Source organism: Carassius gibelio, chromosome A25 (genome assembly GCF_023724105.1).
Source record: "Carassius gibelio isolate Cgi1373 ecotype wild population from Czech Republic chromosome A25, carGib1.2-hapl.c, whole genome shotgun sequence".
Classification (NCBI taxonomy): Eukaryota; Metazoa; Chordata; class Actinopteri; order Cypriniformes; family Cyprinidae; genus Carassius; species Carassius gibelio.
The window spans coordinates 1,484,786-1,494,180 of NC_068395.1; the positions used below are offsets into that span (position 1 = coordinate 1,484,786).

At 44.6% G+C, this 9,395-nt stretch overlaps 1 long non-coding RNA gene across 1 annotated transcript; it reads left to right on the forward strand.

The window, feature by feature from the left end:
- The first annotated feature begins 1,581 nt into the window (after window positions 1-1,581).
- Window positions 1,582-3,704, forward strand: LOC127946638 (uncharacterized). The gene is made up of 3 exons (XR_008151130.1): window positions 1,582-2,187; window positions 2,904-3,018; window positions 3,108-3,704. It is a non-coding gene; the product is annotated as an uncharacterized LOC127946638 (long non-coding RNA).
- Window positions 3,705-9,395: the final 5,691 nt, after the last annotated feature.

A 9,395-nucleotide genomic window follows, 5' to 3' on the forward strand; every position in this document is an offset into this window, starting at 1 on the left:
CCATTCGTCTATCTGTCCATCTGTCCATCCGTTCAACTGTCTATCTGTCCATCCGTCTATCTGTCCATCTGTCCATCCGTTCAACTGTCCATCTATCCATCTGTCCGTCCATCCATCCATCCGTCCATTTGTCCATCTGTCCGTCCATCTATCCATTTGTCCGTCTATCTGTCCATCTATCCATCCGTCCATCTATCCATCCGTCCATCCGTCCATCTGTATATCTATCCATCTGTCTATCTGTCCATCCGTCCATCTGTCTTTCTGTCTATCTATCTATAGCACTAATATTACTGTATTTTTTATATTTATAGAATTTTAAAATATAATTTTTCTGTATACAGTAACCAGTTTTAGTGGTTTGAACAAAATTGATTAAAAAAAAATGTAAAATATCTAAAATCTGTAATTTTAACGTAAATTGATTGCATCATGTAAAGAAAATACAGATAATTTCACTTTATTAAATAAAAGTAAAAACACACATATATTATAATATAATATTAGATAATTTAACTTTCATTATTGTTTTTTTTTACACAATATATTAAAAAATTCTAAATATGCTTTTTTTAAGTATGGGATAACTGCTCATCACTGACTTGTAACAGTGAGCAGTGTAGCACACTATTTATTTTAAATGTAAGCTGTCAAATAATGGCTACTTCTCATACAATATTTTTTAATAGTAGTAGTCAGAATTCAGTGTATTGTATGCTGCAGCTACTTCATTCTGGACATCAGGTAGAAATACTTCTGTTCACCTTTGTCCAAAAGGGGGTGGGGATAAAAAAGAGATTCCTCCTGGACATCAAAGGTGCATACTTACACGGCCTGAATATCTGATGACAGACACACGGCTTCAGGCTTTTAGTATTCAGTTCAGATGGATCCTATCTGTCCAAAACCAGGGCTGAAAGCTTGCCCTGTAAACAGATGAAGGAGAAGAGATGCGGGACTGAAGATGAAACAAGTGAAGAGAATGTGCTGTTCTCCAGCTGGACTGTGAATGCTGGGTAAAAGTGCTATGTCCAGACCTTTTTATTTGATTATTTTTTTGTTATTTTATCAATGCAATGTAATCTAGTAATAATTATTTTCTTAAACAATGCAATGCTATGCAATGAAGTAATGATAATTAAATTTTCAGCAATGCAATACAATACAGTAATTAAAATTTGTATTTTACTTTACATTTATATTTAATGTAATGCAGTCCAACCAACCAAATAATTTTTTATGTGACATTTAGGGATAGGTTGATCTGAAATCTGATTTAAAAAACCTCCAAAATATATATGGCCAAACTGTTTAGTTTTTTTTTTTTTTTTTTCGTTTTGTTAATCGATGCAATTAAATGTTATTTTATTTTATTAATGCAATGTAATGCATTTTAACATATTTACATTAATATCTTACATTAAAAAAAGTTACATTAATTTTTTAATTTATTTAATATGTATTTATATTTTACATTTATATGTAATATAATGCAATTCAAACAACCAAATTATTATTATATATATATATATATATATATATATATATATATATATAAAATTTTTTTTTTTTTTTTTTTTTTTTTTCAAAGTGCTGCATTTCAATGCAACCAACTAAATGCATTTTTTATGTGACATTTAGGGACATGTAAATCTAAAATGAGAAGTTTCAAATTAAATGCAATGCAATATAATTTGGGGTGAAAATGTGCATAATCAAAATATGACCAGGAGATATAAAGCAGCCATAAAGTCTTTTCCGCCTGTTCTGGTTTCATCTATAAAATATGTTACATATAAGCCAGAACAAGTGAACAAGACTTGTAAAAAAAATCTATAAAATATTTGATGCAACTTTGGCAAATCCAGCAACCAGTTCCTCTTCAGAAACACTCACAGTAACACCTGGGGACCTGTAAACATGCCTTAAATTTCCTGACAGACTGATGAAAACCTGTGCATCATCATTCCCAGAAATTGCCTTATTTTGTCCTTCTCTTGTCCTTTTCCTTTCTCTCACTTTTGTACCTCTCTTTGTATCTGTACTTTCGGAGCGACTGTAATTGAATAACCTTTACGTCAATAGAGTAACACTCTCTGCTCCTTCTCAAAGGGTCACGGAGACGAAACACAGCATATTGTGAACTCATTGAAGGCTTTATGAACTGTGACTGTTTCAAGGGAGTAGGTAACGAAACTTATTTTTCAGTAGCGTGACAAATAGCTGCTTCAATCTGCTTTTTAGGTCCGACTAAACTCAGAAGAGTGATACCCAAAGGAACAGATTTGGATGCTCTGCAGTGAATGGGTGCCGTCAGAATAAGAGTCTGAGAGAGATATTTCCCATCTGTTTACATAGACAAAACCCTCAAAATTAATCTGCCCAAACTATTTTATTGAACTGTTTTACTGCAATGCAACCAACTAAATTAATTTTATGTGACATTCTGGGACAGCGTAATCTAAAAGATAATTAACCCCAAAATCTATTTTAGTTTTTATCTTAGTATTTAATTTATAATCAGTGCTGTGCAATTCAATGCAACCAACCAAATTAATTCATTAAGAGACAAACAGGTTAATCTGAAAACGGATATAACAACCCCCTAAAAATCTGCTCAAACTTATTTTATTTGATTGTAATACTACATTTTATTTTATTTATGTGAGTTGCAATGCAACTGAAAACAGTTGCAGTGTATGCACTGAATATAACCAAATTCATTTTTAAGTTACATAGAGACAGGTTAATTTGAAATTGTCCATTTTTATTTAATTTTATTTTTCAATACTCTGCAGTGCAACCAAATGCATTCTTATGTGATATTTTGAATATGACAGAAATGATCTGTATTACTAATTTTGCACATGCATATGTATTTCGCTGTCTTTTGTCCTTTTTAGGGTTTCCCGTACGGACCATAACTACATAAAACATACCATATGGGTTACCGTAATCTACCATGCATCTCAACCTGTGATGTGACGATGGCCCAGATCAGATTAAATCAGACATGATGTGTGTTTCTATTTCTTTACAGATCCAATCCACAATATGCCAAACATCGACAGTATAAATGCAGTCTTTTATGTGTGGTTTTCTGGCAGATCTCGGGCCCTGGGCTTCACAGATGAAGCATGGGCTTAGATCAGATGTCCTCACAGTGCCAGCGCTTGGCTGCCAAACTCTGCGGCACCCATCTGCCCTTTACAACATGACCTCATCGGCACGGCACGCCACTCACGTGTTTGAGAGGGACACGGTGAGTTCACTAGTCTATAATCATCGTCTTACAGCACGCTCCAAACATGCATTGTAAAGCCGGATATTACTGGGATGACTCAGTAAATCTATTGCTTTGATTAGTTTAGTGCTCGAGAGAGACTGCCAGCATGTTCTAGATTCTCTGCTTCAATCCCGGGACACTCAAAAGGGCTGCAACATCTAATTCAACATCATTTTATCTATTGAAAGGGATTTCTGCACCACAAGCAGATCAAATGGCATATTGCTAATATAATGACTGTTTCCAAACAGGTTTTCAAACATGAATCAGGAAGCGTAGTGAGTTGAAATGAGCACTCATTAGAGACAATCAGTGTTATTATAGTATAATTTCATATATATTATAGTATTTATTAATATTTGGAGTTTTTATTTTATTTTATAATATCAGGTTTCATTTTAGTTTACATTTTAGTAATTTTACTATGTACTTTCGTCATTTGTTTTATTTAATACAAATATTTTTAGTATTTTTTTAGTATTTGTAGTAATTAATCTATGTCGGTTGAATTCAGTTTTTTATGTATTATTTATTTAAATTATTATTATTGGTTAGATTTGTTTATTTTATTCATTATCATTTTATTATTTTTATTAAATTAAATTATAATTATAATTATTAATAATGCAAAAGTAAATAAATAAATAAATATTTTGTTTCCACTTTATTACAGTTAGTGAAAATGATTTTTAATCATTTTAGTTTTGAATAAAAATAACTTTTTTTTATTTTAATTTTGTAATTTTGTCGTGTGGAAAGAGGACCAGAGAGAGCAATTCGCGGAGCAAATATTGTCTTTAATGTTCAAACTCAGGAGCTTCAGATTATTAGGGAATGCAAACAGAAAAAAGCCCAAAGGGCAAAACTGGAACCAAAACTCGTCTTTGTTCAAAAGGAGAAAGCAAAAGCCACCGGCCGCCCCGGCGGATTGAGTACGGTGGACAGCTCCGCAACCTCGCAGTAGAGAGGGAGAGATCAGCAGGTCAGGAGACGAGCAGCGGCTAAACTTCCAGGCTCACACACACAGCACCCCGAACAAACAGGACTAAGACTGGGACAAAACGACAGGGAACAAGACATACCAGTTAAGCGTATTTAGGGGAATAATCTGGCAAGGCAGGTAGGGAGGAAAGGGAAAGAAGTAGGAGTGTTAATCAGAGGAGAAGAGGAAACAGGTGCGGGAAGCCAAGCGCGAAGAGTAGCGCAATGAGGAGCAGCTGAAGGAGATTAACGAGAGAAGAAAGATTAGTGCAAAGAGAAGAGAAGAAAAAGCATCAGAGAGGGGAGGGGAAAAGGGGAAAGGGAACCAGGATCATGACAGTGCCCCCGCCTCAACGAGCGCCTCCTGGCGCTCCCAAGGGGGAAGCCTGGCGGGAGCGGAGGAAATCATCAATAAGCGAACGGTCCAGAACGTCCCGGGAGGGGATCCAACTTCTCTCCTCGGGACCATAACCCTCCCAGTCCACTAGGTACTGTCGACCCCGCCCCCGGCGGCGGACGTCCAATAATCTACGAACCCTGTAGACAGGGGATCCCTCAACCTGAACGGGGGGGGTGGAAGACCGGGGTGGGGCGCGGATAACCGGTTTAATGCAAGACACATGAAAAACAGGATGGACACGACGGAGATTGGGAGGGAGTTGGAGGCGGACCGCGACAGGACTAATAATCTTAGAAACTCGAAACGGCCCAACGAAACGAGGGGTCAATTTGCGTGAGATCGACTGGAGGGGCAGGTTAAGAGTAGACAGCCAAACCCTTTGACCGCAAATATATCTAGGGCTCTTGACTCGGCGGCGATTAGCGATACGTAGGGTCCGGTCTCTAAAACGGCAAAGAGCGGATCTGACCCTCCTCCAGGTACGCTTACAGCGCTGAACGAACGCCTGAGCCGACGGGACGTTGGACTCCGAGTCCTTGCACGAGAACAGGGGTGGCTGATAACCGAGACTAGCTTGAAAAGGGGATAGCCCAGTGGCCGAGGACGGGAGCGAATTATGAGCATATTCAGCCCAAGGGAGCTGTTCAGACCATGATGCTGGGTTGCGAAACGCAAGACTACGTAATATGCGGCCGATGGTCTGATTGGCTCGTTCGGCCTGACCATTAGTCTGAGGATGGAAACCGGACGAGAGGCTAGCGGATGCACCGATTAAACGGCAGAACTCCTTCCAGAACTGCGAAGCGAATTGTGGACCTCTATCAGAGACGACATCAGAAGGTAGACCATGTAGCTTAAAAACATTCTCAACGACAGTCTGGGCGGTCTCCTTGGCGGAGGGGAGTTTGGGTAGAGGAATAAAATGCGCTGCTTTAGAGAAGCGGTCGATGACAGTGAGGATAACGGTATTTCCAGCCGACGGGGGAAGACCCGAAATGAAATCAAGGGCGATATGGGACCACGGGCGTGAGGGAATGGGGAGGGGTCTAAGAAGGCCGGCCGGAGGGGAGTTACCAGATTTCGTCTGTGCGCACACCGCGCAGGCGGCTACAAAACTACGAGTGTCCCGTTCGCGGGAGGGCCACCAGAACCGTTGGCCTATGGAAGCCAGGGTGCCCCTAACGCCGGGATGGGCAGCTAATTTGGACGTATGAGCCCACTGGAGGACAGCCGGACGGACGGATGCAGGGACGAAAAGAAGATTAGAGGGGCATCGACGGGGAGTGGCGGAGTGAGAAAGAGCTCGTTTGACTAGTCTCTCGATTCCCCAGATGGCCGCACCAATCACACGCCCCTCGGGGATAACGGGAACGCGTGACTCGGAGCACTCTGAGGAATCGAAGAGGCGGGACAGAGCATCAGGCTTGACGTTCTTCGAGCCGGGTCGGTAGGAAATAGAAAAGTCGAAACGGGTGAAAAATAATGCCCAACGAGCCTGACGGGCACTCATCCTCCTCGCTGAACGAATATATTCGAGATTCCTGTGATCCGTCCATACCAAGAAAGGAACGCAGGAACCTTCTAGCCACTGACGCCATTCACTTAGCGCGAGGCGGATAGCGAGTAGTTCACGATTACCCACGTCGTAATTACGCTCGGAGGGAGTTAGTCGGTGCGAGAAAAAAGCGCAGGGGTGGATCTGACCATCGGAGGCAGACCGCTGGGAGAGTATAGCTCCAACGCCTGCTTCGGACGCGTCAACCTCGACTATGAACTGTTTGGAGGGGTCAGGGGTCATTAGGATGGGAGCGGACGTGAAAAGGGTCTTCAGGCGGTCAAAAGCGCGCTGGGCGGACTCGGTCCATTCAAAACTGGACTTGACAGAGGTAAGGGCGGTTAGGGGCGCTGCGACCTGACTGTAGTTGCAAATGAAGCGGCGGTAAAAATTGGCGAACCCCAAGAAACGCTGCAAGGCGACGCGAGAATCAGGAACTGGCCAGTCAATAACCGCCTTAACCTTAGCGGGGTCCATGCTAATGCCCTCCCCTGAAATAACCGATCCCAAAAAGGTGACCGAGCGCGCGTGAAAGCAGCATTTCTCCGCCTTGACGAACAGCCTATTCTCGAGAAGCCTTTGAAGAACGCGGCGAACCTGCTGGACGTGCACCTGGAGGGAGGGCGAGAAGATAAGAATGTCATCTAGATAGACGAAAACAAATATATTTAGCATGTCTCTAAGAACATCATTTACCAACGCCTGAAAAACCGCGGGGGCGTTTACGAGGCCGAACGGGAGAACGCGATACTCAAAGTGCCCAAGGGGTGTGTTAAACGCGGTCTTCCATTCATCCCCCTCCTTTATGCGAATTAAGTGATAGGCGTTGCGAAGGTCCAACTTCGTGAAGAATTTGGCGCCCTGCAAGACCTCAAAGGCCGATGACATGAGGGGTAATGGATAACGGTTCTTAAAGGTTATCTCGTTAAGGCCCCGATAGTCTATACAGGGGCGCAAGGAACCATCCTTCTTCTTAACAAAGAAGAACCCGGCGCCCGCGGGAGAGGATGAGGGAACTATGGTACCTGCGTCCAGGGACTCCGATAGATATTTTTCAAGAGCTTCGCGTTCTAGCCTCGACAGGGAATACAGTCTACCACGAGGTGGCGTAGTGCCCGGGAGAAGGTCGATGCTACAGTCATAAGGGCGGTGAGGGGGGAGAGAAGCGGCCCGCGAACGACTGAAAACCATCCGCAGATCGTGATACTCCTCCGGCACCCCAGACAAATCCCCTGGATCTTCCTGAAACACAGAGACAGAGGATACAGGAGGAATAGCAGAGGTTAAACAGTTGACATGACAAGACACATTCCAAGAGAGGATGGTACCCCTTATCCAGTTAATCTGGGGATTATGAAGTACTAGCCAGGGATGCCCTAAAACTACTGGGAAATAAGGAGAATGAAAAGTTAAAAAGGATATGGTCTCACGGTGGTTACCGGAGATAGTGAGTGTTAAGGGTGGAGTCTCATGGTTAACCCTCGGGAGAGAGCTTCCATCTAGAGCAAATAGGGGAGAGGGTGCATCTAACTCCATCAGGGGAATACCTTGCGCACGAGCCCATGACTCATCCACGAAATTGCCCTCGGCCCCGGAGTCAATCAGAGCCCTGCAGGAGGCAGAGGAGCCAGGCCAGCGAAGATGGATCGAGAAGGTGGTGCAGGAGTTAGGAGGAGAGACTAGAGTGGTTGCGCTCGCCAGAAGCCCTCCCCTCACTGACGAGCTCTGTTTTTTAACGGGCACACGGCGACAAAATGCGCAGGTGAAGCGCAATACATGCAGAGTCGATTGACCACTCTTCGTTCTCGCTCTGCAGCGGAAATGCGGATGCCGCCCAGTTGCATGGCCTCAGGTTCAGAGGAGGGAAGTGCCAGGGGATCGGCGGGCGGAGGAGCCAGTAGGGCGGACTCCAGACCCCGAGCGCGGCGGCGCTGGTCAAAACGCTTCTCGATGCGTAAGGCCAAGTCGATCAGTGCATCCAGGCGAGTAGGGACCTCCCTGGACAATATCTCATCCCTTATACCCCCGTGGAGCCCCTCCAGAAAACGAGCGAGCAGCGCCGGTTCATTCCAGCCACAGGAGGTTGCCAGAGTGCGGAACTCGATAGAAAAGTCTGTAACTGAGCGCTTACCCTGGCGCAGAGAAGACAAGAGGCGGGAGGCCTCCTCCCCGTAGACAGACCGGTCGAAGACACGGATCATCTCCTCCTTGAAGAGGGAAAAACGCTCGACACACACAGCCCTTGACTCCCAGACTGCCGTTCCCCACTGGCGAGCCCGTCCGGAGAGGAGAGAGATAACGTAGGCGATCCTGGCCCTGTCCCCAGAATAGGTTGACGGCTGGAGGGAAAACACAACCTCGCATTGGATTAAAAATGAACGGCACTGGGTGGGCTCACCGGAATAGCACGGCGGGTTGTTAATGCGAGGCTCCGTGGAGTGAACGGATCCGGACAGGGCTGGCGGATTGAGACTACACTGGTGGAGTTGTCTAGCCAGATCCGTCACCTGAGCCGCCAGCGTCTCCACGGCCTGTCTGGCGGCCGATAATTCCTCCTCGTGTTTACCCAGCATAACTCCCTGGATCTCGACGGCCGTCTGTATCGGATGCTCTCCTGCTGGGTCCATAGTGGCCAGATTATTCTGTCGTGTGGAAAGAGGACCAGAGAGAGCAATTCGCGGAGCAAATATTGTCTTTAATGTTCAAACTCAGGAGCTTCAGATTATTAGGGAATGCAAACAGAAAAAAGCCCAAAGGGCAAAACTGGAACCAAAACTCGTCTTTGTTCAAAAGGAGAAAGCAAAAGCCACCGGCCGCCCCGGCGGATTGAGTACGGTGGACAGCTCCGCAACCTCGCAGTAGAGAGGGAGAGATCAGCAGGTCAGGAGACGAGCAGCGGCTAAACTTCCAGGCTCACACACACAGCACCCCGAACAAACAGGACTAAGACTGGGACAAAACGACAGGGAACAAGACATACCAGTTAAGCGTATTTAGGGGAATAATCTGGCAAGGCAGGTAGGGAGGAAAGGGAAAGAAGTAGGAGTGTTAATCAGAGGAGAAGAGGAAACAGGTGCGGGAAGCCAAGCGCGAAGAGTAGCGCAATGAGGAGCAGCTGAAGGAGATTAACGAGAGAAGAAAGATTAGTGCAAAGAGAAGAGAAGAAAAAGCAT